Here is a 20,226-nt window from a genome sequence, read left to right as displayed (position 1 = left end):
GGAAATGGAAATTAAAGCCAGTGAGGTACCACCATGCATCTACCATAATGTAAACAATTAAAAGTCAGTAATACCAAATGCTGGAGAGTATGTGGAACAACCAGAACTTTCACACTTTCATACCTTGCTGATGGGAGTACAAAATGGTACAATCAGTTTGGAAAACTATTTTCATATACAGAACCCAGCAATTCTTCTCTTCCTCTTTTAGAGATTTACTCAAAAGAAATAAAAGCATAAATCCACAAGAATGTTCATTGCAGCTTTATTCCTAATAGCAAAAAATTGGAAACAACCCAAATGTCAACCAACAGGGAAATGGGTAAACAAAATGTGTTATATCCATTCACTGGAATACTACTCAGCGAGTAAAAAGGAATCCAACAACTTGGGTGAATCTGAAAAACATTATTTTGAGTGAAAGAAGCCACATACAAGAAATTACACACTTTATCTCATTTATGTGAAGTTCAAGAACAGACAAAACTAATTTAAAGAGATAGAAATCAGAACAGTGGTTGCTATTGGGCAGAGAGGTAGATTAATAAGAAAAGGGCACAGAGGACTTTTTTTGGATATTGGTATATATATTTGTCAAAACTTATTGATTGTACATTTAAAATCTGTGCACTTTATTGTAGGTAAATAACACTGCAATTTTTAAAAAGCCAGAACATTTAGCAAAAGTTAAAAGAAGAAAAATATTTTAATAGTTCTACCACCCAAAGAAAATCACTATTGATGTTTGGCATAGTTCCTCCTAATATATTTTAATCTTTTTTTTTTTTTTTCGGCCGCGCTGCACACCTTGTGGGATTTTCCTTCCCCAATCAGGGATTGAACCTGGGCCCTCGGCAGTGAGAGCCCAGAGTCCTAACCACTGGACCACCAGGAAATTCCCCCCTTCTAATATATATATATATATTTTTTTAAAATAGATTTATTTATTTTTTATTTTTAAAAATTTATTTATTTATTTATTTATTGTTTTTGGCTGCGTTGGGTCTTCATTGCTGTGTGTGGGCTTTCTCTAGTTGTGGCGAGCGGGAGCTACTCTTCGTTGTGGTGCATGGGCTTCTCATTGCAGTGGCTTCTCTTGTTGCGGAGCACAGGCTCTAGGCACGTGGGCTTCATTGGTTGTGGTACGTGGGCTAAGTGGTTGTGGCGCATGGGCTTAGTTGCTCCACGGCATGTGGGATCTTCCCGGACCAGGGCTCCAACCCGTGGCCCCTGAGTTGGCAGGCAGATTCTTAACCACTGCGCCACCAGGAAAGTCCTAAATAGATTTTATTTATTTATTTATTTATTTATTTATTTATTTATCGGCTGCGTTGGGTCTTCATTGCTGTGCGCAGGCTTTCTCTAGTTGCAACAAGCGGGAGCTACTCTTCGTTGTGGCGCGCGGGCTTCTCATTGCCGTGGCTTCTCTTGTTGCGGAGCACGGGCTCTAGGTGTGCAGGCTTCAGTAGTTATGGCGCACAGGCTTCAGTATTTGTGGCATGCGGTCTCAGTAGTTGTGGCTCACGGGCTCTAGAGCGCAGGCTCAGTAGTTGTGGTGGTTAGTTGCTCTGTGGCATGTGGGATGTTCCTGGACCAGGGCTCGAACCCATGTCCCCTGCATTGGCAGGCGGATTCTTAACCACTGCACTACCAGGGAAGCCCCCCTTCTAATATTTTTAATTTACGTGTGCTTATTTTAAAAATAGAGTTGGAACCAGATTTATATTTAACATTTGGTCCCCTTTTCAGTTAATGTTATATTGTAGGCATTTCTCACGTTATAATATGGATTTCAAAAAACACCATGAACGGCTGGACCAAGGTTCACTGTCTTCCCATTTCTTGCCTGCAGCAGTGTTCTAACCAAGTGATGTTCAGGTTTCTAGCTTGAGCCACTGAATTTGCCTCATGACAAATTCTCAGAGAGAGACTAGATAAAAGAGAATGAATGTCTTTGTGTTTCTTGACACATATGTAGTTTAAACATTAGTTTTAGTGCCTTAGGAAGATTCAAGCACATATGTACAGAGCTAAAACAGCGCATGTCAGTCTGTTTTGCAGTTTTTCAATGGGTATTCTGTATTAGCCATAACCCAAATTCACTTCTGATCTCTGCTTTGCTTTGCTGTCTATACTGGAGTCATAGGGACACATGTCCATCCTGAAGTGAATTATTCCCTGGCATGTGTGGGGAGAGTTCAAATACTATCGATCTCATTTGAATTTGTGGAATTAAAAAATATATATGTCAAGGCTGTTAGGCTAGCATTCTTGAGTCCCCATTGCCTAAGAGCTGGAGGCTTAGTAGCTCAGTGTGTAGCTTGACTCCTCTCTCACTGAAATGTCTTACCTCTGCTCCTGATCCCATTCCGGGAAAAGCTTGTGACCTTGGCTGGACCCTTTCTTGTCTAGGATCCCTTGGCTGCCTGTCTTGTGGCATCATGGGACTCCTCACGCCATAGCATCTGTGGAGAAGACTCTGGCCAAGGCCAGAAAGGGGAGGAGCTGACCGACCTGTTATTCCGTGTCAAACATGACCCAGAGGTTTCCTCATTTAATGGACACAACTGCCCTCTGGATGTTGTTCCTATTTTACCCAAGAGGAAACTGAGGTCCAGAGAGTTAGGTAAGCTGCTTATTGTAGAAATGGTTGTTCACAGAAGTGGTGTTTACGGTTTGAAGATAAAATAGCAAGTCATGTCTTGCTCTTATTCCCCACCGTAGCAGCCCTTCCCTGCAAAGGCCCGAGGCTCTGTGTGGAAGGAGATAAGATGCCGCAGCTTCCAGCAGACCTGCATTAGCCAGAGCAATGTCAGGCACACTGTGTCCGGTGGGTATTTGAGAACAAAATATGTGTGGGGCAGGCTGAGACGTAGGCCGAATCAACACCAATCACTCATGGTGGCGCCTTTCAGTCAAACTGCGTTTCCATTAAGATGGCCGGTTTCCCACTAAGTGACTTAAAGATGAAGAGAAAACAGCTGACTCTGTGTGCGTTCAGTGCTGCGTGTTTTCCCCTTGAGCTGCCCCTTCACCATGAATGGATGTTTTCAGCAGGAAATTAGGATGATGGAGGATGTTGGAAAGTGTCAGGTCCAACTCAGAGAGGGAATGGACACACAGTGAGTTTGGTGACATTCCAGGTCTAGATTTTGGACTCTTTCTCTATCCCGTATTTTTCCCAGAAGAGGGTTGAGTATCAGTGACCTCTTCGGACACCTTAGGTTCCGGGGCGAGTTTCAGATTCCTCTGCCAAATGATTCTGATGCCTGATGCTTGGCTCCTCAGTGAAGACATGCAGAGCCTCCTAACCTCTCTCATTTGGAGGGACTCAATCAGAAATGAAACCATCGGTAAAGGCTGCTCTTGGCCGGAGGTGACACATCCCGGGACTCTGGCACTGTGGCTCCGCCTGGCTGCCCTGAGGTCTGAGGGTATCACCATCCTCACTGGGACCCAGGCTTTCAGCACACTGATTTGGGAAACTGGTTTAAGTGCCAGCAGAAACGTTGCAAGTACGACCTTAGCCTTAGGGTAAATGGGTTTTGGTATAAATTCCAAGGGTAAACAGAAGTTGAAGGATATGTCTTTATAATCTCTCTCTCACTCTCATTCTCTCACACACTCTCTCTCTTTCTCATACATTAAGTTGAAAAAACAACTTTGAACTAATATCTTAGATTTATAATCTTATCTTTATATTGATGGGAATACTGTCAAGTGGGGGGGGGGGGAAGGGAGAGGGACAGAGACACAACCAGAAAGAGGAAGACAGATGGAGGAAGAAATTGCATTTCACTGGTAATATTCAGAATCACTCATCCATGGGTCATAAACCGTTGAAAAACTTCCTTGGAATTGTCTAGCCTTAAATAATGCTCTGGGTACTATTAACACAAATCTAGTAACTAAGCTGATTACGAAAATAGATAACAACGTGAAACAATGTATAAAGAAGGAATTTTGGTGTCAGTGAGATCTGGATATGAATCTCGGCTCTGCCACTTATTAGTTCTGTGACCGTGGGACGCTGTTGAAACTTTCTGTAAAATGGGGATAATAATACCAACCTTATGAGGCTATTCTGTTAATGGAGTAAGATAAGACATGTGAAAGCATTCAGGGCATACATGTAATTGGATGCTTAACTCACATTAATTCTCTGCCTGGTAGCTTTATCCTAATATGGTCTCATGCTGCGGCACCAGTCTCACAGTGACACTTACAGTTTCTCTTGGCACTTCGGTAATTGCTGCTAGTCTTTAAAATGGTGTCCAGAATAGATTCATCTCACCATGAATTTTATGGTTCAATGAAGTCTAACTTGACAATATGAGAGGGTAGGAGGTGAAGGTGTCCTATTTGTAAACGTAGGCAAAATACGTTGCTCTCTTGAATGCGTCTGTTCATTTAGTATATTCATTCCCTGAATGAAAAGTGCTCTCCATGAAATATTGAATCTCACGACCATCCCATGAAGTAGGTAACGTTTGTCCCATGTTACAGACAGAGAATCTGAGGCTGGGAGATTAAGTGATGTGTCTTGGGTGACTCTGCTAGTTAAGTGGCACAGCTCGGATTCCAAGTAGGTTCCTCCTGACTCCAAAGCCTCCCCATTGTCCAGGTTTATGGACACAGAGTATGACCACAACAAAATAACATCCATGATCCCAGTGACATTGCTTGGGAGTCAGATGTTGTCTTCCCTTCCACATGCTCTTTGGGTACAAGGCTTGCCTGAAAGTTGAGTACTCAATCCACCTCTCTGATCTAAGTTAAAATGGAACCTTGGAGCAAAAAGGAAGAAGGTTGAGGTTAATAACATCACCCAACTATCACCACTGTTAACATTTTGGCTCATACACATTTTAATTTAAAAAAAAATTTTTTGTTTTGTTTTGGAGGTTATTTTACCATTTATTAGCAAGAAGGAACGGAACAATATGGATGCCAGAATCTTCTTACAAGGTTCTTACTTCTTGATCCATAGCTGGTTTTCTGACTCCATTTCAGAAAATCTTCCTGGTCCTCTCTTTTATTCCTCGGGGGCGAGGCTGTACCCAGCTCACACCCCTCTTCCCCACCTGATCAGGAATCGTCCTCTTGGCTCACAAGAGATATCCCTTCCTTGGCATCTCTGAGGACCTAAAGGCTGGAATTCCTACCTGCCCAGGAATCAATCCTCTGGACATTTCCTAGGAATTATCTCTTTTGTAAGCCATGGGAGTGTACAATAATATTTGAGAAAAATTCTATTTCAAACAAATTAAATATTTAAAAAGATTTGGCTTTAAAGGGATAGGTCTTGGATATCTGAAAAGTTTACTTATGTCAACCACCTAAAGCACCTCATTCCCAAGTAAGGGGAGTTCATTCATGAGAATGGGAAACAACCCAAGCTTGGTCTTCCAGGGAGGGCTCTGGAACCCTAGAGACCAGAGTGTGAAACCCCATTATAGGCCGAGACATATGAGGCGTGTTCCTTAACCGCTCCGTTGCTCCATCTTCAAAATGGGATGATAATGTGGATCTCACAGAGGTTCTGCAAGGATTAAATGAAGTGGTGTATGCTGCGATCTTATGGCATCAGGCCCCGGCAGCTGCTCAGAAGACAGTCTCCTATAATCAGAGCAAGTAAATGCAGAGGGCGAGACTGGCCATTCTCTCTTCCAGGAAACCCTTGGGTCTAAGTGTCTGAAATGGTAATCGTTCATTATTCGGCTGCGTGAGTTTTAAATTTGCTCTGTAGAAAGGACACGGCGGAGTTCAACAGGAATACCGTTTTTAGCTGTTTTGGAGTTTTCCCTCTTTGTTTAACATCAAAGTGGTCTGCAGTCCATTTGCCAGTTTATACATGTTCTTGTACTCAGAGAAAGGCTGGAGGAGCTGAGCTGGTCGCCTGATTAGCTGTGACTCCCTTGCAGGCTGGCTTAAGAGACCAAATGGACTCTACCCGTTCAAGGTTTTAATGATAAGGGAGTGGAGGTGGGGTGAGGAGAAGCTCCTTCCCTTTTGGAAGGAGACTTTGTGGAGGCCCCGCTAGTAAATCATTTGTTCCCTCTAAATGCACTCTCATTCACACAGGCACAGACTCAGATGGTTCCCACTTGAAATTTCTCATCAAGTGCAAATAGCTCCCAGCCCGGCAGGCTGAGCCGCTTTCCAGCCCCTATTTGTGAGGAGGTTCAGCTTGTGAGCAGCCCTGGGGACTCACGTGTGGGTGGACAGAGCCCGGGCCGCACAGGAAACAAAGTCAAAGGCTCACTTTGTCCCCTCCCCACCCCACTGCAACGCCCCCCAATCCCATTCCCTCCTCCTCTCCTTCCCCCTCCGCTCTGAATTGCAGGAGAGGAGAAAACCAGCAGCAGCAAGGATTTAGCAGTTGGACCTGCTTGCCCAATCCTTGAGAATCACCCTGAAGCCTGTTATGCAGAAAAAAAGCAGCAGCAGGAAGGAACTTGGCTGGAGAGCTGGGGATTGCCCTCACCTGCCCGAATCTAACTCTGCTCCTGCCCCTCCTCCTGCCTGGCCGGGGAGAGCTGGGGATTGCCCTCACCTGCCCGAATCTAACTCTGCTCCTGCCCCTCCTCCTGCCTGGCCGGGGAGAGCCGTGGGTGCCGCACGGCCGCCTCTGGTTGGGCTCCCCTGGGCCTGCCTCCCTGCCCCTCCGTCCAGCCCGGTCCAGCCCAGTCCAGCGTGCTCCGTGGGCCGAAGTCATTTGGAGCGCAGCAGGTTCGCCTCCCGTACGGGTGTGCAGCCGGGATAACGGTGATTAATGCATGTGTCTGGTGGGGCCTTCAGGGTAATTCGATTTGCTTGATATCTAGAGTGATCGCCCCTCCTTCCTGCCTGCTCCCTTTCTTTGCCCGAGTTTGTGGCAGCGTTTACCTTCGTTGGTGTTTTAAGGTGATGAATGACACTTGTTTCTGGTGTTTGTTTCCGCCCAAGTTTTAATTAAATTTTGCACGAGGCTTCTGTAATTACGGATCTGGGTCTCTCTCCCTCATCTTTCCTCTCCAAAGTTACTCAGCATTCAGAACTTTCCCCAGGTTTCCTTTCTCTCCTCCTCACCATCTAACCCCCGTGCTGATGGGCCCCCTCCCTGCAGCCAGTACCTTCGGGTTCTGTGGTCTGTGGTGCCAAAGCCACATCCTGCTCTGATGGCTTCCATTAGGCTGGAGGAGGGGACAGACTCCCAGGAAGAGGAGCTCGCTTGCTGGAGGAGATCCAGGCTTGCCTTAGGTAATGAGACATCTGCAGACTCACCCCCTAAGTAGATGATACCGGGCCCGCCAGGAGGGTTTCTGTCTCTATCACGAGTGAGGTGAAGCTGTGTTTTCTTGTTCTTTTCCTTTTTTCTTTCTAAGAGCTGTGTGGAGGGAGAAGCAGCCTCTGTATGTTCCAACTGAGAGAATGCCCACACAGCTGAGACAGCAAGAGCGATGGAGTAATGGTCTAGGAAATAGACAAAGTGAACCAACCCAGGGTTGCTCTCTGCCTGCAAAGTGGAGATAAAATTAGAGCAAGTATGTCTGGTTCGACCTATGGTGGGTCCACAGTTCAGGCCAAGAAGTAAACTGAATGTGCTTCTGAGGTTGCAAAAATTGACTAAGTTTCTTCAGTTGTTATCCACCTGCTTTTGTTTTGGTTTGCCTGACTCACTCTTAGAAAACTCATAAGGAAGATATTCCAAACTGGAAGAGCAGAAAAAGATCTTATTCTTAAGAAACCGTTAAAAGAAATTTTAGGCCAGAACGGTTAAGGGGATGACCTAGTAACACCTTTATGGTTTCAACATGGACTTATTATTAAGACCGTGCTCGGGACTTCCCTGGCGGTCCAGTGGTTAAGACTCTGCATTTCCACTGCAGGGGGCACGGGTTCAATCCCTGGTCGGGGAACTAAGATCCTGCCTGCCTCGTAGTGCTGGGTGTTGTGAGGACACAAATGACAAGGAGTGTGGTCCTTGCCTGCCCTGACGTAGCTTCGAAACCCTGTGGGGGACAACAATAAGGTTAACACATTTAAAATAGTTCCAAGAGGCCACGTGGTGCTACGAAGGAGAGGATGGAGTAGATATCAGGACAGGGATTCTCTTCCCTCCTCTGCCACTAAGGAGTGCTGAGGCCCCGGGCAAGCCAATGCTCAGGCTTCGTGTCCTCGCTCTGTATTAAAGGAGTCAAACGAAATAATCTCCTAAAGTTCCTTAGAGCCTGAATCTTCAGAATCTAATTACCACCACCAGTGCATCTGTTGTATAACCAAGCAATAAAGGGACGGATGCCCTGAGCCCCAAGTTCAGGAAGGGCTTGTGTCTCCGTGGAAGGGAACGGCTTGAGGAGGGACCCCTGAGGAGCTGGGGCTCAGGATGGACATTGAAACGTGGGCAGGAGATGCAGTGGCATAATTGCAAGGTGCGTTTGGAGAATGGGGCATAGGCCAAACGGTCGGAGCAGTTTGTGGAGGTTGGTAGTGAGGGGGAAGTTGGAAGGTTGGGCTGGGGCCAGATGGGAGGGTAGTGAACTCTGGCCTAAGGAGTTAGAACTTGAGCTTGTGGGTAAAAGGTGGTTATGGAAGCGGTGATGTAACAGAGGGGGAGGCTGCACAAGGTGTGTTTCTGGGATAGTGTGGAAACAGACCAGCCTTTGTTTTTGGCATAAGAACTGACCTCTCCGTGGTCAGAAATTTCACCTCGCCGGACTCTCCTTGCTCCTGGACACGGCTCTTCCCAGCTTGGTGGCGCTCAATCAGCCAATGACAGAGCACTGGGTCAGAGCACAGGGGTAAAGACAAGTGATAGCCTGGGAGAGTGGTAATTGCTTAAATTTTTTTTTGTAAAATATACACAGCATAAAATTTAAAATTTAGCCACATTCAGGTATACAATTTGGTGGTATTAAGTATATTCACATGGTTGTACAACCAGCACCACTATCCATTTCCAGAACTTTTTCATCATCCCAAACAGAGAGTCTGTACCCATTAAACAGTGACTCGCCATTCCTCCCTCCCCCCAAACCCTGGTAACCACATTCTACTCTCTAGAGTAGAATGTTTCTATAAATTTGCCTGCTTTAGGCACCGCATACAAGTAAAATCATATAATTTTTGTTCTTTTGTGTCTGGCTTATTTTACTTAGTATAATTTCCTGGAAGTTCTTCCATAAGGTGACATGTATCAGAACTTCCTTCCTTTTCAGGGCTGAATCATATTCCATTGTATGTTTATACCACATTTTTTTATCCGTTCATCTGTTAATGGACACTTGGGTGGTTTTCACTTTTGGGCTGTTGTGAATGATATTGCATTTAAAAATTGAAATTTGGCTGAGAAAAGTCATACCCTCTATGCATGAGAAAAACCTTTTTCTGCAGAGAACTTTGAGGAAGTGAAGGACTCAGACGCCTCAGGTGCGTTGGCTGACTTGGAGAACGGGATCTGAGGGCTGTAGGGGGTGTGAACTGGAATGGCTTTTCTGACAGCTACTGAAAGCTCCGAATAAGATGATTAGACAAGGTCTTGGCAGAAGGAAGGAAGCCTCCTCGGGAAGGAAGCAGAGAATCACTCTTCTGCCCTCCGTACCTGCCCCTGGGTTTCCTCTCTGCTTCCACTCCTGCCCCTCAATCAAATCTGCTCGCAGAGAAGGGCTATTTGTCGGACTAAGCACTGACTGACCTTAAACCAATTTGTTGTTTCTCTCAGGAGTATTTGCATTTTAAATCTCATCTCTCGTTAGGGAATAAAATGAGATTTTGTTAATTGTCAAATGGATTCCACCATTTGACGCTCAGGCGGAAGGGGTGCAGGGCGTCTTTCCTGACCTCCCCCCCTTGCTGTAAACCTCTCTAAGGTGCTCTCTTCCTCACATGCACCGTTTGGGCTTGAGGAGGAAGGTATTGGCGCTTTTGGGAAGCCTTTGCCCTCGCAGGAGGAGTGGGAGAATGGAGTAGAAACCCAAAGGATGGAGGAGCGTCCCCTCGCTTTTGCTCCTTCTTTTTTTTTTTTTAATTTTTGTTATTTATTTTTGGCTGTGTTGGGTCTTCGTTTCTGTGCGAGGGCTTTCTCTAGCTGCGGCAAGCGGGGGCCACTCTTCATCGCGGTGCGCGGGCCTCTCACTATCGTGGCCTCTCTTGTTGCGGAGCACAGGCCTCAGACGTGCAGGCTCAGTAATTGTGGCTCATGGGCCTAGTTGCTCCGCGGCATGTGGGATCTTCCCGGACCAGGGCTCGAACCCGTGTCCCCTGCATTGACAGGCAGATTCTCAACCACTGCACCACCAGGGAAGCCCGCTCCTTCTTGCTGCCGCCTTTGCCAGAGTGAATCCAGGTGCTGCCCCGGGGGTCTATGCAGAATCTTGCGGTTTTGTCCACTTTTCTGGGCTGGGGACAGTTGTGGGGCATGACTCCCTTTCTGTGGGGACTACCTGGAGATTTTAGCACTGGGGAAATTTCCCTAAATTGGTTTCACAAGGCGTGACCGAGCTGCCGGGATGAGGGATGCTGCAGCCGTTTGCATGCACGACTGCAGGTGATTCAGAGACCGGCTTCTCCCAGTGCTCACGGCCAGTGCAGACTTCTGGTGATGAGACTCACCTCAGGGGTTCCCACCCTGCCTTCACATGTCCAGCCCGTGGGACTCAGAGGAGGCTTGTTCTATCCCAGGAAGCCTCACAAAGCAGAGGTGACAGGAGCTGTGATTTTTGGGTGTGTGTGCTTCAGCCTGGTGGAGCAGACAGAGAACAGGCTGAGTATGCAACCGCTGTGGCAGGGTGTGTCAAGGAATTTGCAGAATCCTTTCTCTTTGGACATTAAATAAGGAGGACAAAGGTGGTATATGGCTATCAAAAATTCAGTCAGCTAGTCAGTCAACAAACATTTAATGGGTACTTCCTGTGTACTGGGCACAGGGGATAAGGAGATAAAAGAAAGGTCTGTTTTCTGTGTGAACAAAGTCAAGATGAGGAGAAAGGCAAGTACATAATCAATTATAATACAGGGTGTGGAAGATTGTATTTCCCCCAAATGGCCACAGTATTTGTTCTAAAATATGGTATATGAATAGAAAATTTGAGGCATAGCCAAGAGATCAGGAGATAGTTACCACTGAAAAGATAGTTTGTTATACTCACAGATTCCAAGAGGAGGGGGCAAGCCCTGCCACGAGGGGCCACATGGGAAAGCACCAGTGTCATCAAGAGGCAGAGGGAGAGAGAAAATGTGGGTCAGAGCCTTTATAGTGGTTTCTGTGGGAAGGAACCATGAGGCAGGAAAGACAGGCTTAGGACTGGCTAGTTTGAATAATTTCATCAGGCTCTGGGGCATAGGGGCTGTCCCTCATGGTCTGGTACCAGGCCCTCGGGTGATTAGGGCAGGTACATAGTGGCCCAGAGTGTGAGAGCTGATAAGGGGGATGGTTGGGGTGTGGGCTCTGGATTGGCTGGTGTGTATTTGAAAAGTGCACTTGTGGGTAAGTTGTTGATTATCTCTAGGAATTGGTTAACCCTGGGAGGGCAGTCTCTCCAAGGTCAGCAAGGCCCCAGATATCAAAGCATCAGAATACAGAAAATAAAAGACACGGCCAATACAGTATTATTTCTGGTTCTACATGCTTTTTCAGATCCTGCCACTGCCTCATCAAAAGGGGAGTCTATTTCCTCTGCTCTTGAGCTTGGAGGACCTTTGTGATGGCCTCAGTGAATAGACTGGAGGAAGTAACACTGTGTAACTTCCAAGGTTAGGTGATTCAGGGTGATATGGTTCCCACTTGGCTCTTTTCCTGTTGGAACACTTGCCCCTGGAATTCAGCCCCCATGAGGAAGCCCAAGGCACCTGTAGAGGCCACAGGTCTGTGTTCTGATCGAGAGCCCCAGTGAAGGTCCCAGTTGTTGCCTGCGTCTAGCACAGGGCATGTGAGTGAATATGGCATAGGATCCCAGTCCCCAGCCTCCAAGCCGCCCCAGCTGATGCCAGAGCAGAGAAAAGCCGTCCTCACCGAGCCTGTCCAAATGCAGATTCATGAGCAAAAAAAAATGGTGTCATTACTTTCAGCCACTGGTCTTGGGGTGGTTTGTTGCACAGCAGTAGGTAACTGGGACAAGGGATAAGATGATGCTGGGTTCAGGGGTAGCACAGGATGTTTTGAGTGCACATGAGGAGGCTGGGGATGGGGATAAGGATGGAGACAGGTCAGAAAAGGCAACATAGAGTTAATAATAGTAACCAAGGGACTTCCCTGGTGGTCCACTGCCCGGGTTCAATCCCTGGTCGGGGAACTGACATCCTGCATGCTGTCCGGATCAGCCAAAAGAAAAAAAAAAAAAAGAAAAAATAATAGTAACCAAGTTGAGACCTTACTACATGTGTAAGCACTATTTTAAGCACATTAAGTTCATCTGTTTCCAGTCCCAGCACTTCTGACACCAAAGGTATGGGATTTTTTCTCACACCAACCAACCCTCCAACTCTCTAGATACCAGCTGGGTATCCTACAGTTCGATCAGTTCGATTCAGTTCTAACAGTAACCACCTGGGGTTAGTGCAGACACCACAGGTTAAGGGTTCAGCCCCCCAAGACTGCCTGCCTCACTCCCTCCACCTGCAAGGCCCAGGCTGTGACCTATACTTCTGAACAACCGGCTATAAATCAGAGCTCCTACCCCCCCCACCCCAGCCCCTTCTCAGGTTCCATACTTCGCTAGAATGGCTCACAGAACTCAGGAAAAGTTACTTACTGTCACCAGTTTAGTATAAAACCCACAACTCAGGAACAGCCAATGGAAGAGATGCATAAGGCAGGGGATGGGGGCGGACGGGGTGCTTCATGCCCTCTCCGGGCACGTCATCCTCCCAGCACTTTGATGTGATCACCAACCTGGAGACTCTCAGAACCCATCATTTTGGGGTTTTTGTTATGCAGGCATGATTGGTCAAATCACTGTCCGTTGGTGATTGAAGTCAACCTCTAGCCCTCCTTACTTCCCGGGAGGTTGGGGGTAGGGCTGAGAGTTCCAACCCTCTGGCAATCAGCCCCCATCCCCAGGCTATCTAGGGGCCCACCAAATGCCACCTCATTAGCATAAACTCAGGTATGGTTGAAAGGGGTTTGTTACAAATAACCAAAAAAGCTCCTATCACTCAGGAAATTCCAAAGGCTTTAGAAGCTCTGTGTCAGGAGCCTGGGAGAAGATGAAATGTATATTTCCTACTGTATCACAGTGCATTCATTTCATCCTTCCAACAAGCCTATGATGTCAGTACTATTCCTACTGGGGCTGGGGAAACTAAACTCAGGAAGTCACACAGCTAGAGGAGCCTATAGAACTGGGATTTCTATCAGGTAGCCTGACTTCAAGTACATGCTGTTAACTGCTAAATTTTGTTGGTTTATTGATTCCACGGCCTCTTTCTTTATCACAGAAATAACAGGGACCATGCGTTCACTCAGTTAACAAACATTTATCGAGTGTGTGCTTTGAGCTGATTCTGAAGAATGAGCAAGAGTTAGAAGGCTTACAGGAGAAGGAAGATACGATGCTCTAACAACAGAGAGAAAAACCTGGTGCCTTTTATTTTAATCTTTTTATTTTGAAATAAAGATCAATTTATAAGAAGTTGTAAAAAGAATGTCAGGGAGTTCCCGTGCACCCAACAGCCCTTCTCTCCTGACGCTGGCAGTGAAACTGAGTCCCCCTAAAACCAAGTTCCTCTGCTGAGTTTGTGATTAATCTCTCTACCCAAAACTTCATTCCCTTTCTTGTCCCACCCCCTGTTCCCCTCAAAATTGAGGAGTATCAAAGAAAAAGGGGGCCTTCCCGGGTACCAAAGCCCCTCCATGCGTGTCCCTCCCCCCAGCACACACTCTAGTTTGTAGAAATGGTACTTAGTCTCTCAGGACTTCCCAGAGTTCCAAAGAGCCGATTCAAGCCGTTACTAATTAGGGATGTGAGGGAATGCAGGAACAAAGGGAAAGCAGTCAAGAAACAACAGTTCGGCAAGAAAACAGAGTCCTAGTGTCTCCTCAGGGATATACATAACAATCTGACGTGTGTCTTTGTGCTGTTCTGCAGGCACGAAGGCCCTCACCCAGGTGGAAGATGGTGACTCCATGCTGAGACCCCAGACTTCTGTTAGAACCTTCCTAAGAGAGGACTTGCAGAGCTGAAAGGGGAGAGAGAGGATGTGGACAGCGGGTGAGAATGTGCGGCTGTGGAAGGGGTGCAGGCGATGGCCACCCTGACCTATGACCTAGGCCAGTCTTCCTCCGCCCCTCCTTGGGCACTGCCTCTCGAGCTGCCCCTCGATCACCGGCTTCCCAGCTTTGCTGCTCTCCTCCCTCCTCCCGCCCTCTGGCCCATCTGACTGTGGAAACAATTGCGAAGGGTTATTGCATTGGGGTTTTATATAATATGGAGTGAAGTGTAGAGCACACCTTTACAGTTTGTCTCATTTTCTTCCTGTCACTGAAGCCAAGTGTTGAGAAGAGGAAGTCATTTTACAGTTGCCGCAGCTGCTACTGAATTTAGATTGGAAAAATGATTTGCGCGAGCAAAGTGGCGATCAGGTAAATCCCATGAATTTGTTCCTTAAAAAAAATGTGTTTGTGAGAGAGAGGACGGGACCAGGGAAGCAGTTTTGTCGGCTTCTGTGCACCAACCTAAGAGACGCATTGGGCTGACAGGAAAGGTGAAGGCCTTTCAGCCCTTCGGTGTCTGATAAAACCCTTTCCTTTTCCTCCACCTCATTTAATCCTCACAGTGAGATGGGTAAGGTGGCCTAGGGGTTACATTACGTCCAGCTTATAAATAAAGAGAATGAAAGATACACAGCTAACAAGGAGATGGTCCATCTCCAACCTCTGAATGACATAAGAGCCTCTGCTCTTTGGATGACCCTCTGAGTGTATGTGGTCCCACTAATTTTCAGATGAGATTCACACTTTGAAAAGAAGCAGGGGAAGACATTTGCCACTTATTTCATGCTCATTTTGTGCCAGGGACAGGGAAGGGGTGGCTTACATTAGTTATCTCATTTAATCCAAGACCTGAGAATACCAGGACCCAAGAACAAAAGCCTTCTGCAGGGCTGGCTTTTAATAAGACAGGAAATGATCACAGTTGCTTTTGGTGGTCTGGGCTTTGCTTGGACGGAGTCTTTCTCCTTCTGAGCTGCCTGCTCCCAGGAGAGAGAAACTCCACTCCTGCTGCTGTTTATTAAATCAGGGCTGGGCCTTGCACGCTGGGGCCCATGTCTCCATGAGCTTCTGCAGCCCCTGGTAGATGTGAGGCCCCTGTGACTTGCTGCAGCTACTCCCCCATCATGGGCCCTTGTCCTGCAGGCTCACCAGGACCTCCAGCCCCTGCGGAATCTCTACCAGGTGTTTCCAAGAGCACTCAGGAGTGTCCCGCAGGCGCTACTGACAAGACTGGCCCTACGCTGGGCCTGCTCTGCGTTGTCTCCTAGGGTGCTGGGCCCCTGGGTGTCTGTGCTCAGCAGTTCTCTGTGGAGGGACTGCCTGTTCTGAGCAGCAAGTGCCCCCATGTTTCTCAAAATTTCAGCAACACGGCTTCTCGGCTTCTTCCAGAACTCCTGGTCACCTTAGGACACAGTTTCGAGTGCCAGGTCCTTATGAGAAGGAACTCTGATACCCAGTGTGCTTGGCTCACGCCCCTGAATGACCCCAGGTTCCAGGCGGGGACTCAGGGTCAACCCACCTCTCTGCAGATGGCCGTGACTGCTTACTGGCTCAAGCTCAAGGGCCTGGCTCCTTCTCGGCTCTGGCAAGGTCTCTCTATACCATTAATAACTGATAGGGGAGTGTCAGTTATTTATACCCCCCTCAATACTAAAATGTGAGTCACTGATAAAAAGCAGTCAGCCATTGTTGATTATCAACACTTTGCCAGCCCCAATGCTGGGAGCTTTATGCACGTTATCTGCTTTTAATCCCCAGAACGACCTGAGATGCACAGCTTACCACCCGTGGGATCAGAGGTCAGGGGGAGCCGGCCGCGCAGGATATCCAGGGAAGTGACTGCACCTTTCTGTGCCTTAGTCCTTCATCTATAAAATGAGCCGTTAGACTATATGTTCTTTAAAATCCTTTCTGACTCTAAAACTCACTTCTGTTGCCTTTCTAAGGAATATCTGCAACCTCACAAAAGTCAAAACTTAAGCCCCCAAAAGATGCAGGGCTGATTGTAGAAACACCTCTAATATCTACATATCATTATATCAGTGGGTTATTATTCTGAGGAGGGAGTTGTTTAAAACTGTCTGCTACGGTTATTTTTAAATTTCAAGTCAAAAAGCTCACCTTGGACTGGCTTAGCAAATAGGGGACTTACTGGCTCATCTCTGAAAGGTCCAGCGCTGACAGTGGGCATCTGCTCTTTCCGTCTACAATCTGCAGGTTTTGCCTTTGCCCTTGGTTCACCTTTGTCCTCACGTAGGGTTCCTTCATTTGCAGGCCGGTCATCCAAAGCAATAGGGGCTTGCTGTTGTCGAGGGAGAGAAAGCACTGCTTCCATAGTCGTTGAACAGTTTTTACTTTCACACGGGTTGGTTCATCCCTGAACTGCTCTAAATAAATACGAAGAGTTGACTGGCATGGGCCTAGGTTATTATCCATACTTAAACCAAGCACTGTGGCACAAGGGATAATATTTTATGGATTGCTAGATGCCAATCGGAGTCTTTCCCTTAGAGCTGGGGGTAGATTCAGTCCTACCCAAGACTCCTTGCTGCTGGGCAGGTTCTCCAAAGGAAATTCTGGGTAGTATGTCAGTCAGGACAGAACATGTATGTTATGCTGCAGTAGTAAACAAACCCCACATCTTAGTGATTTGAAACAATAGAGACATTTCTTGCTCAAATTTGACGCAGGTTCAACAGGAAGGCTCTGCTCATGGGGGTCATTCCCAGACCCAGGCTGATGGGGGCTCAGTCTCAGCACGAGCTTTCACTGTGAGTGTGGCGCGGGGGAAAGCTGGAGAGACCAGCACCAGCAGGTAAATGTGTCCACCTGGAAACGACAGGCACCACTTCTGCCCACTTTTCACTGGGGAAAGCAAGCCAATTAGTGATGTCTACCTTCAAGGGGGCAGGAACGTGCAGTCCACCTGCAGGCCTGGACAGAGAGGGGAGCTGTGTCAGTGAACAGCAATGACGTCTGACACAGCAGGAACGGATGCAGATAGGTCATCAACAAATACTCAAGGCGATACTTCTGCAATCATAACAGAGGGATTTGAGGGGTGGCTGTGATACACTTGGAAAGAGCACCAACTTAGAGGCCGAGCACCTGGGTTGGAGTGTGATTGAAATTTGCCAGCTATGTGTCTCTAGGCAAGGAATCTTTGAGCATCGGTTTTCTCAACTATAAAAATAGGGATGACAGTATTCGTGCAGAGTCTTTATGAGGTCCAATGAAATAACGCATGTGAACGTACATTGCACATTTGTAACTGCTGTGTGCTATGTAAGTATTCCTGTAACTTTTCTTTGACTTCTTCTACTTAAGTAAAACCTTAACATCAACACTTGTCAGTTCTGGAACGAGCTTTGGGAAGGCAATTGCTGACTCTGCCTTTGCACCTCTGTTCACCAATCTGACCCTACGCTACTCTCCCCAAATGCAGGATGATAGGAATGGTTCTGATTTTCCAAATAGTCTCCTGGGGGAAAATGTTCCTCTCTCTCATTTGTGCTTTTATTTCACGTTGTGTCAGTGGTCTGTTTCCTCACAGATGATATATAGTTTTAATTCTGTAAAGGTTTTGGTAAAGTGAGCACTCTGAACTCTCCAAGAGGGGCTGGTGGGCTGGAACATGGTATGATGGCAAAGGTTGGTTCCTGAAGCATGAAGATCTGGGTTCCATTCAGGGTTTTGCTACCTGTGAGCTGTCGGACCCCAGGCAAATCCCCCAGTCAATTCAGCCTCATTTTGGTAATTTGTAAAGTGCAGATAAAAATTCCAGCCCCATATTCCACCGAGGATTTTTGAGAGGATAAAGGAATTAGTGTTCCCATTATATATCCTCAAATATGCATTGAATACTTTCAAGGTGGGAACCAGGCACTGAGCCAGGTGCCGAGGGTAAATCAGTTAACTGGATGTGCAGGATACCAGCATATGTGCGAGGCCCGTTTGGTTCTCTGGGGGGCCTAACCTCATGGGTCTCGAGCACTCTGGCTATTGTGTGTAGTTTAGCCATGGCAATATGTGAGGTGGGAAGATGGGGAGAATTCAGGGGAAGATGGGCACCCCCAATGGATCACACTGACTGCTCCCCTCCCGTTACCCCTCCCACTTTTGGTGGCCCCATCAAGAGAAGTTAGAAGTAGGTGGTAATAGGGGTGGGTGGGTACCCAGTGATGGAAAAGCAGAGAGTGAGTGTGTGACAAGGGTATTCATCTTGAGGGCCCTGACTGGCATATGGCAGTGTCCTCGGGGTGGTGGCTTACCTGTACAGGTAGTAAAGGAATGCCCTTCTGGGGTTTTGTAAATCGTTCTTTCGACCCAGTTTCCCAATTTGGAGGGAGCAAGGGGCGAGTTTTACTGGCAGTTTTACTCTTCACTGGAAGTCGTGTCACCCCACCTCCTGGGCGAGTACTGTGCCTTTTGGTCTCGCGGAGAGCTCCAAGGAGGTCTCCATCCCTTCGAGGCTCTGAATCAGCCGCTGTTCCCCTGATGGTTTTGCTGGAGCAGGGCTTTGGGTGAGGGCTAATTAGATAATGCCTGGGAAGCACTTGGAGTTCCTTGGAGACGGGCGCCTCTCGATGTATTATTAATGGGGGGGGCACAGGGTTTCCAAACAAAGACGTGCCCACTTAAATACCTGGGCTCCGGGGAGGGAGGGCAGGGGGAGGGCTGGAGAGCAGACCCAGCCAAGAGAGCCCGTCCTCTGGGAAGGCCTTCAGCCCCGTCACGTGACCTTCGGGGTGGCGGCCGTGGGCAGGGACCGTCAGTATGAAATGAATAGTTGTGGAGCAGCCCCTCAACAGGCAGTACTTGTGTGGACAGTGTGGCCCTGGTCTGTGGCGGGGCCGCTGAGGAGGGGAATCAGTTAGTCTGGCCGGGCTGCGCCCCCGGGGGTGGTTTCCAATTGAAACTGTACCAGCTTCCAGGAGCACTGCCCGCGCCAGCATTCCCCTGAGGCAGAGCCCTCTGCTTCGGTCGGCTCTGTTTCCTAGGAGAAGCAGGGAGATGACCTTCCTGGATTAAGCCCTGCTCCTCCCAAATTTTGGGGTGCGCCCCATGCAGATTTCAGTGTCGAATGGCTGGATCATTAAAGGACTAATCCGAGGAGGCCAACTCCTATTGTTACCGAGTCCAAGCTTGTTCTGCGCACCGCACGACAGGCCGATAGATAAATCGGAGACGAGGTGTTGAGGAAAGGAATACGACTTTATTCGGAAAGCCAGCAGACCGAGAAGATGGCAGACTAGTGTCTCAAAATAACCATCTTATCAGGGTCTGGATGCCAGTTTCTTTTATAGAATCAGAGAGGGAAATAAAGTAAAAAGGCAGAATAGAGGGGGAGAGGTGGGGAGGAAGTAAAGTAAAAAGGGCCATCAGTCTGGCAAAACATCTCCTGGGGAGGGGATGTGTTAATTTCTTCTTTCTTGCAGCCATCCACAGGTGGACAGGGTCAGGATGTTTCCCTGAACAAAGGCACTTTGGTTTAACATTCAGGCAGAGGGGCAGGGTTCCCTGAGTCAGGCCATGTATCATTATAATAACAAAAGCAACGAAAAGCAAAGGTTAGAGTCAAAGAAACAGATCCAACATGGAGTCCGATTTAGCTCTTCCCTGTTACACTATGTTAGTGGTTGTGACTTCCCTCCCACTGGAGGATTTAGCTCAGAGACCTCGAACCTCTGTCCCTGCTGACCCCTGTAGCTGCTCAGGTGGGTGGGTACCCAGGGCATCCCCAAAAGATATGTTGAAGTCTGTTGTGGGCTGGAGGTCATATGTTGAAGCCCTAACCCCCCAATGTGATGGTGTTTGGAGATGAGATGTTTGGGAGGGGATTAAGGTTAGATGAGGTATGAGGGCAGGGCTTTTGTTACCGAACACAAGTTCGTGTGCCTGACGCAGGGGTAGGCCGAATAAACAGAAATGTCAGAGTTTGGAGCAGAGAAAGGTTTATTGCAGGGCCCAGCAAGGAGAACAGGTGGCCTGTGCGCAAAACCCCCAAACTCTCCAATGGTTTTTTGGGAAAAGTT

The 20,226-nt window shown here is 47.6% G+C and overlaps 1 long non-coding RNA gene across 1 annotated transcript; it reads left to right on the top strand.

The window, feature by feature from the left end:
* Positions 1-6,562: 6,562 nt before the first annotated feature.
* Positions 6,563-18,803, top strand: LOC309638299. The gene is made up of 3 exons (XR_014251063.1): positions 6,563-7,242; positions 14,067-14,560; positions 15,950-18,803. It is a non-coding gene; the product is annotated as an uncharacterized lncRNA (long non-coding RNA).
* The last annotated feature ends 1,423 nt before the right edge of the window (positions 18,804-20,226 follow it).

This window comes from Balaenoptera physalus (assembly GCF_965194825.1).
Source record: "Balaenoptera physalus genome assembly, chromosome: 11".
NCBI classification, from domain to species: Eukaryota; Metazoa; Chordata; class Mammalia; order Artiodactyla; family Balaenopteridae; genus Balaenoptera; species Balaenoptera physalus.
The sequence above is the reverse complement of the archived record's forward strand: the minus strand, read 5'-3'. Positions and strand labels throughout refer to the sequence as shown.